Raw genomic sequence first — 19,660 nt, forward strand, 5'->3', positions numbered from 1 at the left:
TAAAAAAATTTAAAAAAAAACATTAAAAGTATTTTGAACGGCAGTGTGTGTGTGTGTGTGTATAAAAAATGTATCTAAATATCTATATATCTAAATAAAAATAGACTATATTCAGTATATCCAAAGTAACTAGTAACTAACTACTTGAGTAGTTTTTTTTATCCGATACTTTTTTACTCTTACTCAAGTAACTATTCAGACTATTACTTTTACTTTTACTTGAGTACAGTTTTCGGGTACTCTACCCACCTCTGCCAAAGACACTAGAGACAAAATTGTACACCTCCACAAGGCTGGAAAGGGCTACGGGGAAATTGCCAAGCAGCTTGGTGAAAAAAGGTCCACTGTTGAGCAATCATTAGAAAATGGAAGAAGCTAACATGACTGTCAATCTCCTCGGACTGGGGCTCCATGCAAGATCTCACCTCGTGGGGTCTCAATGATCCTAAGAAAGGTGAGAAATCAGCCCAGAACTACACGGGAGGAGCTGGTCAATGACCTGAAAAGAGCTGGGACCACCGTTTCCAAGGTTACTGTTGGTAATACACTAAGACGTCATGGTTTGAAATCATGCATGGCACGGAAGGTTCCCCTGCTTAAACCAGCACATGTCCAGGGACTTAAGTTTGCCAATGACCATTTGGATGATCCAGAGGAGTCATGGGAGAAAGTCATGTGGTCAGATGAGACCAAAATAGAACTTTTGGTCATAATTCCACTAAACGTGTTTGGAGGAAGAAGAATGATGAGTTCCATCCCAAGAACACCATCCCTACTGTGAAGCATGGGGTGGTAGCATCATGCTTTGGGGTGTTTTTCTGCACATGGGACAGGGCGACTGCACTGTATTAAGGAGAGGATGACCGGGGCCATGTATTGCGAGATTTTGGGAACAACCTCCTTCCCTCAGTTAGAGCATTGAAGATGGGTCGAGGCTGGGTCTTCCAACATGACAATGACCCGAAGCACACAGCCAGGATAACCAAGGAGTGGCTCTGTAAGAAGCATATCAAGGTTCTGGCGTGGCCTAGCCAGTCTCAGACCTAAACCCAATAGAGAATCTTTGAGGAGCTCAAAGCCAGAAACCTGACTGATCTAGAGAAGATCTGTGTGGAGGAGTGGGCCAAAATCCTCCTGCAGTGTGTGCAAACCTGGTGAAAAACTACAGGAAAAGTTTGACCTCTGTAATTGCAAACGAAGGCTACTGTACCAAATATTAACATTGATTTTCTCAGGTGTTCAAATACTTATTTTCCTCACTGTATATAGCATATGTGTTCCAAACATAATTAGCAACAACATACTTCTGTTCTGTCGAGCCCTGAGTCCGATTGTACATAAACAGCAAACTTACCGGGGCGCCTTCCCAGATAGCAAAATTTGTCTGGCCCACCTCTGGGCCACAACCTTGCTTAGCTTCTGGCCCAGTTCTGGCTGGGTCCCCGCCCAAACCTGGCACACACACTGAAAACAGACTCGAACAATTTCCTCTGGCCCAGATGCGGCCCACGCCCTGCAAAATGACTCTTATTTATTGACGTGGCCCAGATCTGACCCGCATACTGTAGAGTGACTTCTATTATTTTATGTGGCCCAGATCTGGCCCAGACACTTTAAGCCAGATCTGACTGAGACTCGGCTTGGTCCCCGGGCCGAATGTGGCCCAGAAACTGCTAAATGTAATTCAGCAGTGAAACACAAATACAACCATTTAAAAACATTAAAAAGGCTTTAATTATAAAATTACCAAATACTTTAATATAAATATATATATGAACAATGAACAAATGCACTACAGTATAAACATTAACACTTTTTAAGCCACAAAGTGACAAGTAAATTATATTTACTGTATATTATATGTATATATGAAGAGTTCATTTGCAGAAACAGATAACTTTGTTTTTAACAATTTTTAAAAATCATGTTTTTTCATTGTGCATTCCAATTAATCTCAATCAAACTGCATTCAGGTTATTTTGATTAGGTAAAGAATAACTAATAAATACTATCTAACTAACACAATAAAAACATGAGATTTTTAAAAATATTTAAAAACGGAGTTGTCTGTTTTTGCAAATAAACTCTTCATATATAAAACATTGTGTGTCATAATTCAGTTCAGTTCTTATCAAATGGTGTCAGTGCAGTCAAGTCAGTAATATTGCTGAATATTAGGTGTCTTCAACCAAGCAAGACAAAAGGCAACAGTGACAAGGAGCCCAAACAAGACCCGGCTCAGTCAGGAAACAGTCTCGTCTGGCCAAACGAATGAACGTGGTGTGATTATTCCAGGCTGCATCACAAGTCAGATTGTGGATTGATATCATTCAGAATATTTCATCCAACTTCTTCTGCATGAAGTAATATCACGCCAGCAGGTGAAGCTGGTAAAAAGGGTCTGCGCAGAGGGCTTGTCTGGTTCTCGTAGTCTTTGCTGAGGATCTGTGCTGGGGCCATCAGTGAGGTCTTCACAGGGATCTGTCATCTAGCTGACATGGTCTCCGCTGACAGTCAGGGATGTGTTGTGGTCACTCCTGGTGCAGGTCCACCGTCTGGTCTGGATACTGCTGGATCAGCTGATTACTGTAACCTAGGGATAAGGGTGAGACAGTATATAAGCAACTAATATAAGCAATGATGTCATTCTTCTTACAAATTAACAAGTACATTAGATATTATAGGAAGTGTTGCTGCTTACACTAATTGGTGCAGCATAAAGATCCTTTAAGAGATTTGAATTATAGAGATGTGATAGTGTGTCATGTGTATGGAAGATTAAAGAGATGGGTCTTTTAAACTCACAGAGTGTGTCTGCCTCCTGAAGTCCACCCTTTTGATCAGCTAGAGCCACCTCTTCATAGTCCCCTTGACATCCATTTCAGCAGCATTAGCTTGAAAGTTTTTTCCAAATTGCAGCCTTGAAATATGTACAAATATATATTGTAAGGTAATTATTTAATCTTAAGCATTACAGCTTTTTACAATCATTAGGACCAGACCCAGAATTCGCACCTTATATGTTTCATGAATGTTCAAAAAAAAAAAAAGAAGAAAATAAATGTCAGATTACATATACTGTATATAGTGTTCAGATTAAACTTTTAAGTTTGTTTGCTCATAATAATCCCCACCAGAGTAAAATAAGTATGATTTTAAATCACATCATACGGCATATCTATGCTTTCATTCACTCTAAAAACTGAACCTGCTCAAGTGCAGCAGACAGATTAGGCCTCCATTCAGGAACAAAAGATGATGCACTTACATTTTACGGCTTTCTCTTACGTATCTATAGTGTTTTTCTCTGTCAGAGCTTTCCACACGGCAGTGTTACCACAAAATAAATATTATTATTAAATTCAGATTGCACATATTGAATTGTCTTAGCAGGTGTAATGCTACAACAGCGTGCTCAGTTTGATTCACAAACAAATGACTCATTTGAATGGTTAAGTGAATCGAATCAGAGAGTCACTCGTATAACGTTAGATGTTTATGGCGCCACCAGCGGTCCGACTCCTTTGATTCAATAGCAATCACTGCTGAAAAGACGAATCGAATGAATTCTAGCAAACAAAATAGAATTTAACTCATTAAAATTTAATTACCTAACATTATCGTGCACTGGATACAGCTCATCGGTTTTTCATATTAAAAAATTACATATTGTTTTCCTAAAGAGACCGCGCCTGACAGTTAGGCCTAACTTTACTCATCAACACTCAATATATCCGGACCGAATGGTTTTTCTGACGCTATGTTATCATCGCAAACCTAACAGAAACCATCTAAAAACTATACTCTTCGTGGCATTTAAACATCAAACAACACAAGATTGATCATTAAATAACTTAACTTACCTTTTTGCAGCTGAAGTATTCCTCTTGAGAACTGTGCCCGCCGAAATCTCCTCAGGATTAACCGCCAAATCTTTCTCTCAGCGGCGGATCTTCATTCTAGCAGTGGCCGCCGGAGACAAAACCAGCTCGGGCCGAAGGTAAATTCACGCAACTACACCGAGTGCGGACCTGCCGCACGTACAACAGCTTTCAGCCGAGATCGGCCCAGAGAGAAAAAGCTGTCTGTCAGTCAGTGTTTTGTAGAGTCGGCGCAGCTCTGGCCCATTATCTTCTCACCGACGTCGTGACTGAGCCGACAGTGCCGCATTTCAGCCAGAATCGGCCCTAATGTGCTTGCTATCTGGGCTTCGTTTTCCCTGGAAGTCATCCTTACAGGTTCTTTGCATGTTTACTTCTTGGATCATGACAGACAGGTCGTCGTGCTCTTCTTCTTCTTCTTCTTTCCGTTTCATGGCCGTTCACTGCTTAGGAGTATTACCGCCACAGATATATATATAAACACTAGATCTCTTAAGGCGGAGTCACTTCCGGCATCATAGGGCGGCCATCTTGCCACAGGGAAGCTTTCTGGCAAGTTCTGAGGTATCTGAGGTAAGATGAGTGATCAGCACGAACATAAATCTTCTTATCTCGCTGAAATCTTGACGGATTTACAAACGGTTTGGTTTCTTACAAACGTTATTAACGTGGCTATAATTCTGAATGCTGTAACATGTTGAAATTGCAGATTGTTATAATTATTCATATGTATGCAGTGTCATAACTACATCTCTGACGTTGATAACAAATCAAACCGTTTGAAAATCGGTAGATAATTGAGCAAGTTATGGTTATTTAAAAGTACATGCTTCATACAACACAATGTTACGAGTGAGCGAGCACCCTGTGGCAAGATGGCTGCCGTGTGCGGACGTCGACCTCCATTGGCCATCAGCGCGTACGAGGTATCTAGTGTTTATATATATATCTATGATTACCGCCACCTACTGTATACCTTGCGCACATGATCGTCGTGCTCGGCGCTCAACTGTTTTTCCTATCCTGGGTAGCCCGGATGTTACCATGTGAATATTTAACTTGAATTTTTCGATCTGAATTTGAGCAGTCGAATTAGACTGAGGTTTTCTTTGAAAAACATTAACTTGAAATTTGAGATCTGAATTTGAGCAATCAAATTTGATCAACCTGAATCTATTTTATCTGAAATTCTGTAAGTTGATTTTTTTTTTTTTTTTATCTGAATTTGTGAGCATTGAAAAATATTAATCGAAATTCAGGTTTTGAGAGGTAAATTCGAAACAAATAAATTCAGATACATGGTTTCCAAAGTAAAATAATTTCAAAGGAGTGAATTCAGAGCAAATAAATTCAGATAAATGTTTTTCAAAATAAAATATTTCAAAACTAAGTATTCAGTGGCTGTTAAATTTCAAATAGTTATGTCTCTTATTTGCTTCCATACAGTTGTATGTATTATTTGTGTAACTGTAGGGACTAAACTTACCTGAAAGCAGTGAAAAGAGCAGAGAGACAACTTCTCGCTACTTGTCAGCTGAGTGAGTTGACGCCCTGTTACCACGGTAACCTCCTCAGCTTCAGTTTAAATGTGATTTGAATGCTCAAAGCGCGCGCTCATTGGCCGTCCACACGAACGCGGTTATTTTCAAAACAGCAGCTTTTTCTCTGCGGTTTGACTGTTCGTCCTCACGCAAACACTGCAGCAGGTCACTGAAACCGAACATTTTGAAAACTCCTGCCAAGGTGAAGATTTTCAAAAAACTCCGGTTGCAGTGTTATCATGTAGACAGCTAAACCGGAGTTTTTGGCTTGTGCCGTCGGAGCCTGCGCTGTTATCTCCGCCTACTGAAAACTTTTTCAGGCTCCTGCTTGGCCAACATGGCCTAAAACACATCAAGGTTAGGCATTTACATAAATAGTACATAAAAGTCAAATAAAATGTCCTGAAACTTCATCATGTATTGTTTAGTAGGCCTACATCAAACTGTAAATTGAATGAGAATATGAAAGCAGTGAATGCAAAACATTGTTTGAAGTCAGTTGTCTATAAATAAAACAACAGGATATACTGTTCTATAATATAACATATAATATAATATCATATGAGGCATGAATATAATTTCACATGCAAACACAATTAAACACACAATATGAGCTTTATGTTATGCATTTTAAAATATATTTTCAAAATGTATTTCAATATATTTAACAGTGTTTCACATATATGTGAATATATTACCTTTCTGTATGAGAAAACATTGGCATTTCACTCAAAAATATTTGAAATGGATTTTAAATGTGGGTCAAGATCGGCAATACTTATGTGGCCCACATATCTATATTTGACGTCTGGCCCATGTCTTGTGTGCCTTCTTAAACCCGGAAACCTCTCTACCAAACCCGGGCCATGTTTGGCCCACATGCTGTATGCCAGTGCCGGATGAAATGGCAGATGAATATATATATATATATATATATATATAACAACAGAATATATTATTCTATAATATACTATATATATTATATAATATAATATGAGGCATGAATATAATTTTGCATACAAGTAAACACATAATAACACACAACATGAGCTTTATGTTATACATTTTAAAAATATATTTTCAAAATACATTTAACAGTATTTCACATTTATGTGAATATATTACCTTTCTGTATGAGAAAACATTGGCATTTCACTCAAAAATATTTGAAATGCATTTTAAATGTGGGTCAAGATCGGCAATACTTATGTGGCCCACATATCTATATTTGACATCTGGGCCATGTCTTGTGTGCCGTCTTAAATCCGGTACCATCTCTGCCAAACCTGGGCCATGTTTGGCCTACATGCTGTATGCCAGTGCCGGATGCATGCCAAATCTGGCCAAATTTGTTTGTCAAGTCAAGTTCAAGTTCAAGTTGAGCTTTATTGTCATTCCGCTACATGCGGGGGCATACAGTGGAACGAAATGTCGTGCCTCACAGGACCACGGTGCTACATAAATACAGGCATACAACAATGGAGTAAGACAATATAAACCTATACACAACTATCCTACTGATAGATTTTGACTATAAATATAAATATACTATCTATAAAAAAGTACCTATACAAACTAAAAAATACAAACTATACGAATGCTTCAGATAAGTACTGTACATGTGCAAGGAGAAACATTGAGTTCAAGCAGCTGGCTGGGGAACAGTGCAGGATGATTTGTAGTGCATGAGCATGTAAACATACATATATTACGGAGTTCTTTTGTGGATTTGTGTACACACAGCAGTGTGTGTGAAAAGTGACTAGTGCGCATAGAGGAGGAGAGTGTGCTACTACAGGTGGTTTGTACAGGCCCACTCACCTGTGTGTAGCACACTTGAATTGCACGTTACATGTTACAGGAGGTAGGGGTTTGTATGGGGGTTCAGAGAGGCGGGGTGATTTGAGTTCAGGGCTCTCACAGCCTGGGGAAAAAGCTGTTGAGCAGTCTGGCAGAGCGGGCTCTGATGCTCCGCACCGTCTTCCTGATGGTAGGAGCTGGAAGAGACTGTGGGAGGGTGTGTGGAGTCCTTCACGATACTATTGGCTTTGCTGGAGCATCGTGTGAGGAAAATATCCAGGATGGAGGGAGAGGGGCACCGATGATCCTTGCAGCGTGTTCACTGTCCGCTGGAGGGTCTTGCGGTCTGCTGCAGTACAGTTCCCGTACCAGACAGTGATGCAGCTGGTCAGCACACTCTCAATGGTGCCCCTGTAGAAAGTGGTGAGGATGGGTGGAGGGAGACTTGCTCTTTTCAGCCGGCGGAGGAAGTGTAGGCGCTGTTGTGCCTTCTTGGAGAGTGACATGGTGTTGGTGGACCAGGTGAGATCCTCTGTGATGTGCACCCCAGGAATTTAGTGCTGCTGACTCTCCACAGGCGAGCTGTCGATGGTCAGTGGGGGGTGATCACCGGAGTTTCTCCTGAAGTCCATCACAACCTCCTTTGTCTTACTCACATTGAGGGACAGGTTGTTAGTGCCACACCATTCAGCCAGCTGTGCCACTTCCTCTCTGTAGTGCGTTTCATCGTTGTTGCTGATGAGGCCTACCACTGTTGTGTCATCAGCGAACTTGATGATGTGGTTGGAGCTGGACTTGGCAGTGCAGTCGTGGGTCAGCAGCGTGAAGAGCAGCGGGCTGAGCACACAGCCTTGTGGGGCACCTGTGTTCAGTGTGGTAGTGCTCGAGGTGTTGTGGCCGACACGGACTGACTGAGGTCTTCGGTTAGAAAGTCCAGGATCCAATTGCAGAGGGAATTGTTAAGGCCCAGCAGGTTGAGTTTATTTATGAGCTGTTGTGGGATTATTGTGTTGAATGCTGAGCTGAAGTCAATGAACAGCATTCTAACGTAGAGTCTTTATTTTCTAGGTGGGTAAGAGCCAGGTGGAGAGGAGGAAATTGCATCGTCCGTAGAGCGGTTCGGACGGTATGCAAACTGGAGCGGATCGAGTGTGTTGGGAGGCTGGTTTTGATGTTGTGCATGACTAACCTCTCAAAGCACTTCATTATGATTGGAGTCAGTGCTATGGGACGGTAGTCATTTAGACAGGACACAGGTGATTTCTTTGGTACCGGTATGATTGTTGTGGATTTGAGACATGTGGGGACGACTGCCTGGCTCAGCGAGGTGTTGAAGATATCTGTTAGGACATCTGTCAGCTGTGCAGCACAGTCTTTCAGTACACGGCCAGGTATGTTGTCGGGACCCGCAGCCTTGCGTGGGTTGATCCTAGATAGGGACTTCCTTACGTCGGCTGGAGACAGACAGAGCCTGGTCGTTGGGAGGTGTGGGCAGTTTTGTGCAGGTGTGTCATTCTGCATTTCAAACCGTGAGTAAAAGTGGTTGAGTGTATCTGGGAGGGATGTGTCATCACAGGCCTGTGGCGGGGCTTGTAGTCTGTGATGGTCTGAATAGCTTGCCACAGGCTCCGTGTGTCTCTGCTGTCTGTGAAGTGATTGTTGATTTTTGAGCATATGACCGTTTTGCATTTTTGATGCTGCGGACAGATTGGCTCTTGCTGTTTTGAGGGCTGCTTTATCTCCTGATCTGAATGCTTCATCTCTGGTCTTTAGCAGCCCACGAACCTCTGCTGTCATCCATGGCTTCTGGTTGGCGTGTGGTGATGGTCTTGGTGACTGTCACATCATCAGTGCACTTTTGGATGTAAGCAGTCACAGTTTCAGTGTACTCCTGCAGGTCTGTGTGGTTGTTGTAGGTGGCCGCCTCTTTAAACATGTTCCAGTCTGTGTCCTGGAAGCAGTCCTGCAGTGCTGAGGTGGCATTGTCTGGCCATACCTGATCTGTTTGTGAACCGGTTTGGCCAGTTTCAGAAGTGGTCTGTATGCTGGGATTAGCATAACAGAGATGTGGTCTGAGTACCCGAGGTGGGGGCGGGTTCAGCTTTGTATGCGCTCTTAACTGTTGTGTAAACAAAGTCCAGTGTGTTATTTCCTTGTTGCAAAGTTCACATGTTGGTAGAACTTTGGCAAAACTGTCTTTAGGTTTGCGTGGTTGAAGTCACTGGCTATGATGAAAAAGCCGTCGGGGTTATTTGTTTGTTGTTCGCTGATGGCGCTGTACAGCTCATGACGCGTCCTTTGCGTTTGCACGGTGGGATGTATACGCGACAATAACAATGGCCGTGAACTCCGCGGCAAATAGAACGGTCGACACTTCACAAACATAAACTCCACCAGTGATGAACAGTGTTTTGATACTACCACAGCATTGTTACACCATTCTTTGTTGACGACACACACAAGCCACCGCCGCGAGTCTTACCAGACAGTGATGAATCTCTGTCCGCGGTAGCAAGTTAGTCCGTGCAGCTGAATGGCGGAGTCCGGGATGTTGTCGTTCAGCCATGTTTCAGTGAAAACAAACACACAACAATCCCTTGTCTCATGCTGTGTAGATCGACTGAGTTGAATTAAGTCCAGTTTGTTTTCCAGAGAGCGAACGTTTGAGAGCATGAGTGTTGGAAGAGCCGGTCTTGTGGGGTTTTCCCTCAGCCTAGCTCAGATACCTCCGCTTACAGCGCTTCCGTCCTCTCTCACACCGCTTGCACGCCCGCCTTGTGCGGGTAGTGACAGTAGGCGAGGCCGCGGTCTCGAGGTCCGCTTCAGCAGTAAACAGAGGCCTCGTAGCTTCTCAGTAGCCGCCCGGCGAGAGTTGGTCTTTGTATGCGTTGCCGATATCCAAAAGTCTTTGGCGAACATATTTGAGTTTAGGAGTGATTTCCTTATGAACTAGCGGTAAATTTACACTATTTGGAGACGAACAGACGACATTAAAAGACAAAAAAGCACTGTCTTTGGGACCTGGAGCAGCCGCCTGATCGCGCCGCCATCTTGGAACCGAAAAAATTGTCCTGCTCCACTTCACAGTTGCTGATGTGACCGATCTTCATTTAGCTCTGCGTTGAGTGGATGAATTGAATCAGGCAATGTGAATTACTCAGGCCACATTTTATTCTGCATGAATAAAAAACACAAATCATAACAAGCTTGAATCTGTGGCCTTCTTTCACATTTGTATCGTCAACCTCTCCTCAATCGCGCTTGCCGCGAACTGAGGGGCATTTTACAGTTTTAATTTTTTCTCATATAATCAAATCAAATAGTGTTCAACATATTCCATAAAAAAAGAATGAAACATTACATAAATTCAAAACAATATTAGAAGCATGAATGAGAACATACCCGCATGAATAAAAAACACAAATCATAACAAGCTTGAATCTGTGGCCTTCTTTCACATTTGTATCGTCAACCTATCAGTGAAAGGGACTATTTTAACCACAAAGCTTGCACACTCATGCTTATGAACTCATGAATTCTCTCCAAAAAATACATGCTTCATATTATTTACAAACTTCATACATTTAAATAAGAGTAAAGTGCATTTTAGAACAAAACTACATGTATTATTACAATGAACAAAACTCATATGATACTTTTTAGATGGAGCTTCAATGGAACTCAATGCAGCCGGAATATGGAGCGAATTTTGTGCCAATAATCATCAAACAAATCCAGTGTTTTGCAAATAAACACAATCTGCTTTGCAAAGAAAAACTCGACTTTCAAACAAACGCAAACTGATTTGCAAATACAAAACTATCTGAGAGAAAATGCAGATGTATGGACAAATATGTATTGTGTGTTACAACTGTGAGACTCATTTTCCTTTTTATGACGAAATGTGACTTGATTTTCTCACAAATGCGGCGGATGCAGACTGATTTTCTCACAAATGCAATCCAAAAACAGCAGATGGTGCTGTTGGTCAATTTATGCTAGTCTCTCGAGACCCGAAACACCCGTTTACCTTTTCAGGGAATACAGCAGACCAACATGAGTAGAGAACAGGTGAGTTTCTGTCTTACTATATCTATAATTAACCATTTAGCCTAGGTGTTTTCACAAAGAGTCCCCACTACAATGTTAGTGAGTGAAATTCACAATAAGTGCTGTAAAGTTGTTAACATGATTGATTAGTTCAAAAATCAGGAGTGACATGGCTAAACATTTAACTAGGCAGTCTTTCTCTATAAAAATGATCTGATCCATTCTCTGTACCTCTCATCCTCTTTTGGATCGCAGGATATAGAATATATAGGCTACATATGTTGATACAATTGTTCAACATTCAAAACAATGCAGGGGTATAGCAATATATTGTCACTATATATAGTCATTTTAAAATGCAAATGTATTATGGATAGCGACAATATTGTGTACCAAAAATGAAAGCTTAGACAATTTAATTTAGTATCAGATATAGTAATATCACCCAAGAGGTCATTCATTATTTACAAAAAAAAAATGTAAAACAAATCACATTTAGTGCAATATCTAAAACTCTTTAAATGTTATAACACTGTGCAATCATTTGTGTCAAATAATTATGTAATTTTGTAGCTAAGCAAAATGATGAATATTTCTCTTCTGGTGTCACTCTTGTCATGTGAATTGGGGAGAAGGATCAAGTTCATGCTGATATAATACTAAATTCAGTGTTTTAATAAACAGTGGTCTACCAGTATTTCAGAATGATTTTAACAATGGAATGATTAGAAAATAATCTTTGGGGTCGAAGACCACGAAAATAACTAAAAATACAGATACGAGTATTGCATAGTTTTAAACTGCAAAGGTTCTACTTTTATTGGTGTATAGTCTTAATAACAGAACAATGTGCTTTTGTTGAAATATGAAATATCTCTTTACAGGCCACTTTTAGTTTTAAATGTTGTACAAGGCGTGCATATAAACTATTGTATTCTATATATAAACATAAATATGGTAATAAACTATGATATCCCTTATGAAAATTAATGTTGGTTTTACTATAGTAAAAGTGTGGTAACCATGTTTTTGTTTTTTTGCAGGTTACCATTTCTGTAATGGCAGCTTTTCTGCAAATACCATGGTATTTATTTAGTAAAACCATGGTTAATTTTCGAAAGGGATATCGATGTTTAGATAATATTTCGGTACATTTATATAGCTGAATCACAATAAAGCTCATCTGAACTTAAACTAGTTTGATTATAGTAGCCTATTTGTAATTAGTTTAGCCTACTCCTTTCAGTACGTTGTCTATGTGTAGTTTTATGCTTGTTTAAACTTTTACTGCAGAGGTAGCCTACAACATTTCTCTCCACTGTAGGCTATGTCTCAACATATATAGCAGAATGACAATAAATCTTACTTGACCTAACGTAAAAATAAAATTCATTTTTGGTACACAGTTGTCACTATCCAAAATACATCTGCATTTTAGCATTACAATATATTGTGACAATTTATTGTTATACCCCATGCATTTTTTTTAATGTTGAACAATTGTATCAACATATGTAGCCTATATATTCTATATCCTGCGATCCAAAAAGGATGAGAGGTACAGAGAATGGATCAGATCATTTTTATAGGGAAAGACTGCCTAGTTAAATGTTTAGCCATGTCACTACTGATTTTTGAACTAATCAATCATGTTAACAACTTTACAGCACTTATTGTGAATTTCACTCACTAACATTGTAATGGGGACGCTTTGTGAAAACACCTAGGCTAAATGGTTAATTATAGATATAGTAAGACAGAAACTCACCTGTTCCCCGCTCATGTTGGTCTGCTGTATTCCCTGAAAAGGTAAACGGGTGTTTCGGGTCTCGAGAGACTAGCATAAATTGACCAACAGCGCCATCTGCTGTTTTTGGATTGCATTTGTGAGAAAATCAGTCTGCACACATGTGAGAAAATCCGCCTGCATCCGCCGCATTTGTGAGAAAATCAAGTCACATTTCGTCATAAAAAGGCAAATGAGTCTCACAGTTGTAACACACAATACATATTTGTCCATACATCTGCATTTTCTCTCAAATAGTTTTGTATTTGCAAATCAGTTTGTGTTTGTTTGAAAATCGAGTTTTTCTTTGCAAAGCAGATTGTGTTTATTTGCAAAACACTGGATTTGTTTGATGATTATTGGCACAAAATTCGCTCCATAGAAAGACACCTATCTTGTATGATCCCTGATTGCTGACGTCTGCCCAATCTGCTGGAGATACGTTTGAAGCGTTTACGTCCATATGTGGAGATTGTCTAAGTTTATCTAGGTTTTAGAACCTATCAGAATTTTTATGACTTATGCATTGACGCAATTAGCAACCTCTGTTAGGGTATAATTGCTGGTGTTTTTTAATTGTACGCAGAGCGGCCTACGAACTCTATTGTGAGTCTTGAAGCTGACTTCTGCTGATGAAACTGCAAACTATCTTCAGTAAATTTTCTTCATTTTTGATCGAATCTGTTGACTTCTGGTCTTCATTCAACACACCTGGTCTGAGGGTCTTTACTGTAAATTCCCCTTACAATAACAAAGTATTGAGATGAAATTTTGTTATTGACCAAATACTTATTTTCCACCATAATTTGCAAATAAATTCTTTAAAAATCCTACAATGTGATTTTTCTGGATTTTTTTTTTTTCTCATTTTGTCTCTCATAGTTGAGGTATACCTATGATGAAAATTACAGGCCTCTCTCTTCTTTTTAAGTGGGAGAACTTGCACAATTGGTGGCTGACTAAATACTTTTTTGCCCTACTGTACAACCCAAATAAACATAACTGATAAGAAAATACTAAGAAGAAACCTAGTTATTTCAAAGAAAAAACATCAAATTCAAACAGAATTTGAAATGCAACGCAGGGAATTCTGGGAACGTCAAATTACGTTTTTTTCTCTGTAAATTTTACATTCTTTTTCACTTCCAAAAGCGGTATTTCACCGTAAAATTGTCTGAAATGTCTATTACAGTTTTTCACCATATATATTAGGGGAACTTACCGTTAACCATCTAACAGGATTTTACCGTAGATTTTTCAGTTTTTTACCGTTAAAATCACGGTAATTTTTTACAGTGTATATGATGAACAGATTTTAATATAGGCCTTTATTTACATACATAAATATTGATCAATTACCATTACAAAAATCTCAATCTTAAACATTTACTCATTCTGTGTATTTGTGTCTTTAAAATAGGGTAACTTTGTTGCAAAAGCTTACTGCACAAGGAAGCTTGGTTTCAAATTTGATTTCAAACTGAATTGAATTTACAAAAAATGACAAGTAGCCTACACAGTCAGTAATAAAAAAAAAAAAAAAAAACACAAATGACCTCAATTCAGTTAAGGCACTCGAAATATGACAACACTGAATTTTTAAGAGCCATATATGTTATTTGTTTAGGTCTATTTGTTTAGATAAATGGAGCATCAGATGGCTTTGACCTGTAATGTCTGTAGTGATGCAGTTAGGCAGACTAGGATATATTTATATGTAGAAATCAGACAAATATCCCATTCCGAAACATTTCTAGCATACTTACATTGTAAAGAAATTAAAGTTCCATCTTTGATTGTTGAAAGACTTTCTGGTGCATTTCACTTAGCCTACAGCCAATAACATTTCCAGTAGGATTTTCATCTGGATCTATTCTGAATGGTTGATAACTTTCAACAAAGTTTAATCCAGGAGCAAAGAGAAATCATTTCTACTTCAAAAGCACGGAGAGATCGCGATTGCGCACAAGCAATATCAGAGTGAGAGGACAAGCAGTTCATTAGGACTATTTGAGAGCTTGCATCAGTTTTCTGTGATTACATGACTGTGCTCACGTTACAATAAAGCGCTGGCAACATTTGCGCGGGAATGATTCAAATTATGCGGAATACCTGCAATCCCGCGCTTTCAGACTCTTGACAGGAGGCGGATGCGTCTCAAACTCGCTGTCGGAGAGGAGAGAGACGCAGCTTGTATCGGTGTATATATGGTAGATACTGTGGAAAATGAGTGATGGAACTGTGTCAGATATTTCAGTATCGGTATTAAAATATAGATATTTATGATAACACTACCATGCAGTTTGTGTCTCCAAACTTTGAGTCCATAAATTATGTTGAGTTCCCTCACTGTCCGATCAACTCTCCACCTGCTGCAGCGGCGGCTTTTCCAGGTTCAGATATCAGGGCTTTTATTGGTCCCTTTACGCTCTGACATCTTTATTGGCTACTGAAATGCCGTCAAAGGTTTGAATACCAATTCAAATTGTGGGCGTACTCAGTAACGAACTATAAATTAAAAGTAATGTAGTAGATTATTTTATTTATTTATTTTTAAAATAGTTCATAAACAGAGTTGACCCTTTAAGTAACAGAAGTGTAAAGTAAAATAATTGACATAATTGTCTGGGGAACTGTCAATTATGTTACCTCATTGTCAGCATTGTTACTCTACCTTGGTAACAGAGTTTGACGGTAACATAATTGACAATTCTATTTATTTTTTGCCAAAAACTCCACTTGCTAAAAGCTAAGAGCACATGGCACTAATGAAATCATGATTAAAAGACTTTTAAATAACACAAGGTGTGATCAATTAAAAATTCTGTTTTCCTTTTGATAGTGAGGAAGCGGAACTCCTGTCGGACAACATCTCCAGGACGCTACGCTCCATCTGACTAGTAAGCCAATTCTCAAATAACTGCTATGATGGCTTTTGCTCTACCCTCCTAAATGACAGAAGTACTAGCGTTGTCCAATCTATACAGACTGTGTCTGTTCCCCGAATAGTGAGGTCAACATATAAATTTAATGTAGGATCTAGAAAAAATCTGATTGTGATTAAACCTGAAAAATGCAAAATAACTGAACAAAAACAATTTCTAAAGCTTGGGCTCCTAAACATTAGATCACTCGCACCCAAAGCAGTTATTGTAAATGAAATGATCACAGATAATAGTTTTGATGTACTTTGTTTGACTGAAACCTGGCTTAAACCAAATTATTATATTGGTCTAAATGAGTCTACTCCACCAAGCTACTGTTATAAACATGAACCCCGTCAAGTCAAGTCAAAGTTTATTTCTATAGCACGTTTAAAAGCAACAGAGTTGCACCAAAGTGCTGTACAACAGATACAAATACAATACAGCAAATACAGTATATATATATATTTTAAAAATTAAAAAACATCATATGAAAATTAAAAACAGAAAACAGAATCTAAGCCAAATTGGCAACAGAGCCTTAAGCAGGCATTATTCAAAAGCCAGGGAGAACAAATAAGATTTGAGAGCAGACTTAAAACTAGCTAGTGAAGAAGCGAGTCTCACATTTACAGGCAGACTATTCCAAAGTTTCGGGGCAGTAGCTGAAAAAGCCCGGCCACCCTTGGTTTTACAGCGACAGCGAGGGATCGTTAAGAGAAATTGATTACTGGACCTAAGAGCTCTTTGAGGAGAGTAAGCAATCAGACTGGTCGTGGCGGTGGTGTCGCTACAATTTATACTGATTTTCTCAATGTTACTCAGAAAACAGGATACAGGTTTAACTCATTCGAAATACTTCTACTTATTGTTACACTGTCAGATATACAAAAGAAATCTCTCCTATCTCTTGCTCTGGCTACTGTGTATAGACCACCAGGGCCATATACAGAATTCCTAAAAGAATTTGCAGATTTCCTCTCAGATCTATTGGTTAATGTTGATAAATAGATTAGATTAGATTCAACTTTATTGTCATTACACAAGTACAGGTACAGGGCAACGAAATGCAGTTTAGGCCTAACCAGAAGTGCAATAGCAGCAAGTGCAGTATATACAATGGTTGAATAAGTGCAGGACAAGGATATGTACTGAATATATGTATAAATATATATAGAAAGATGGTTATTAATATAAACAGAATTTACAGGTGAATATGTATAGTGAATAAATATACAGATGGCTATTACTATAAACAGAATTTACAGGTGATATGTACTATCAATATAATATATATAAAGATGGCTATTACTATAAACAAGGTGTAAAAGTGCAGTGGAAGTGATTGCATATTACAATTAGACATACGGTGCAAAATGCTAATGTAAACATTGATAATGTAAACAACAGTCGGCAGTGCAAATGAGCGTAATCCAATTAGGTATGGTAGTGCAAGATACAAAAGTAAACAGTTGTTACTGTAATAAAAATTTACATTCAGTAGTGCAAATAAGGCCGATGTGAGGTAGGAGAGAAGAGTTAACAATATATGAGGAAGTGGATCAACGGGGGTTAGAGTTCAGTAAAGAGACAGTTCTGGGGAAGAAACTGTTCTTTAATCTGCTGGTCCTGGTCTGGAGGCACCTGAAACGCCTGCCGGAGGGCAGGAGAGAAAACAGTCTGTGGGCTGGGTGAGAGGAGTCCTTAAGGATGCTGCGAGCTCGATGCAGACAGCGTTTCCTCTGGATGTGTTCGATGGCAGGTAGTGGAGTCCCTGTGATGCGCTGGGCAGTTTTCACCACCCGCTGCAGGGCCTTGCGCTCCGCAACAGAGCAGCTCCCATACCATACTGTGACACAGTTGGTCAGGATGCTTTCTATTGCGCAGCGATAGAAGTTCACCAGGATAGCCGAGGATAGCTGATTCTTCCTCAGTGTCCTCAGAAAGAAGAGGCGCTGGTGAGCCTTCTTGACCAGGCTGGAGGTGTTGGTTTTCCACAACATGTCCGCCGAGATGTGGATCCCCAGGAACTTGAAACTGGAGACACGCTCAACAGCCATTCCATTGATGTGGATGGTGTCGTGTGCCTCTTGACTCCTTCCTGAAGTCCACGATGAGCTCCTTCGTTTTGGTGGTGTTGAGGAGCAGGTTATTTTCAGTGCACCATGTGGCCAGGTGCTGGATCTCCTCCTATAGGCAGTCTCATCGTTGTTACTGATGAGGCCAATCACCGTGGTGTCGTCTGCAAACTTGACGATGGAATTAGATCCATACACAGGCTTGCAGTCGGAGGTGAAGAGGGAGTAGAGAAACGGGCTTAGCACACAGCCCTGTGATACACCAGTGTTAAGTGTGATGGATGTAGAGCAGGTGAATCCTGATCGAACATTCTGGGGTCTGTTGGTCAGGAAGTCCAAAATCCAGTTGCACATTGAGGTATTGATGCCCAGGTCTCCAAGTTTGGCTATTAACTTGGTTGGGATGACAGTGTTGAATGCTGAGCTGAAGTCAACAAACAGCATACGTGCATAAGTGTTCTTATTGTCCAGGTGAGTGAGCACAGAGTGCAGTGCCATGGAAACTGCATCCTCTGTGCTCCTATTGCTACGGTAGGCAAACTGGTGTGAGTCCAATGTGGATGGTAGAGAGTCTTTTAGGTGTTCCAGGACCAGCCGCTCAAAGCACTTCATAACGATGGGTGTGAGTGCTACAGGGCGGTAGTCATTAGGGCACCTCGGACTAGAGTGTTTTGGCACTGGCACAATGGAAGTGCATTTAAAGCATGTTGGTACGGCTGCTTGGGCAAGAGACAGATTGAAAATGTCTGTAAAACCCCAGCGAGCTGCTCCGCACATGCCCTGAGAACACGACCAGGATGTTGTCTGGTCCAGCAGCCTTGTGCGCGCTGATCCGGCTCAGTGCCTTGCAGACATCTGTGGAGGAGAGTATGATTGGTGGGTGGTCAGCTGAGGGATTGAGCTTGGTGGCAGTTTCTCTGTTGTCTCTTTCAAAGCGAGCATAAAAGTAATTTAGCTTGTTCAGGAAGTTGACATCAGTGGCTGCGGGGTGGAGTGGGTGGGTTTGTAGTCACTGATAGCCTGAATGCCCTGCCACATGCGTCGAGGGTCAGAGTTGGAAAAGTGTCCTCTATCTTTAGCTTGTAGCAGTGCTTGGCCTTTTGATGCCCCTCTTCAGGTTTGCTCTGGATATGCTGTAGGCTTGTGCATCTCCTGATCTGAAAGCAGTGTTGCGTGACTTCAACAGGAGTCGCACTTCCTTGTTCATCCAAGGCTTCTGATTTGGATATGTGGTGATCTGTTTCTGGGTTGTAACACTGTCAATGGTGATATTGATATGATCCAATACAGAGGAGGTGTAAGAGTCAATGTCTGTGTGAGCGCCACTGGTGGCTTGAGAAGCAAACATACTCCAGTCTGAGTGTAGAAACCTTTCCTGGAGTGTGGAATCTGCCCCCGCAGGCCACACCTTGATGGTCTTCACTGATGGCTTCACACGGTTGATGAGGGGTGCATATTTGGGGGTGAGGAACAAAGAAAGGTGATCTGACTGTCCCAGGTGGGGGAGGGGTGTCGCAACGTAGCTCCAGCCATGTTTGTGTAAACATGGTCTAAGGTTTTGTTTCCTCTGGTGTGACAGGAAACATGCTGGTGAAACTTG

At 40.4% G+C, this 19,660-nt stretch overlaps 1 pseudogene; it reads left to right on the top strand.

Annotated features, from left to right (window-relative positions):
• The first annotated feature begins 2,114 nt into the window (after positions 1 to 2,114).
• Positions 2,115 to 19,660, top strand: part of LOC131522177 (tripartite motif-containing protein 16-like) — a 52,009-nt pseudogene continuing 34,463 nt past the window's right edge.

Source organism: Onychostoma macrolepis, chromosome 02 (assembly GCF_012432095.1).
Source record: "Onychostoma macrolepis isolate SWU-2019 chromosome 02, ASM1243209v1, whole genome shotgun sequence".
Lineage (NCBI taxonomy): Eukaryota > Metazoa > Chordata > Actinopteri > Cypriniformes > Cyprinidae > Onychostoma > Onychostoma macrolepis.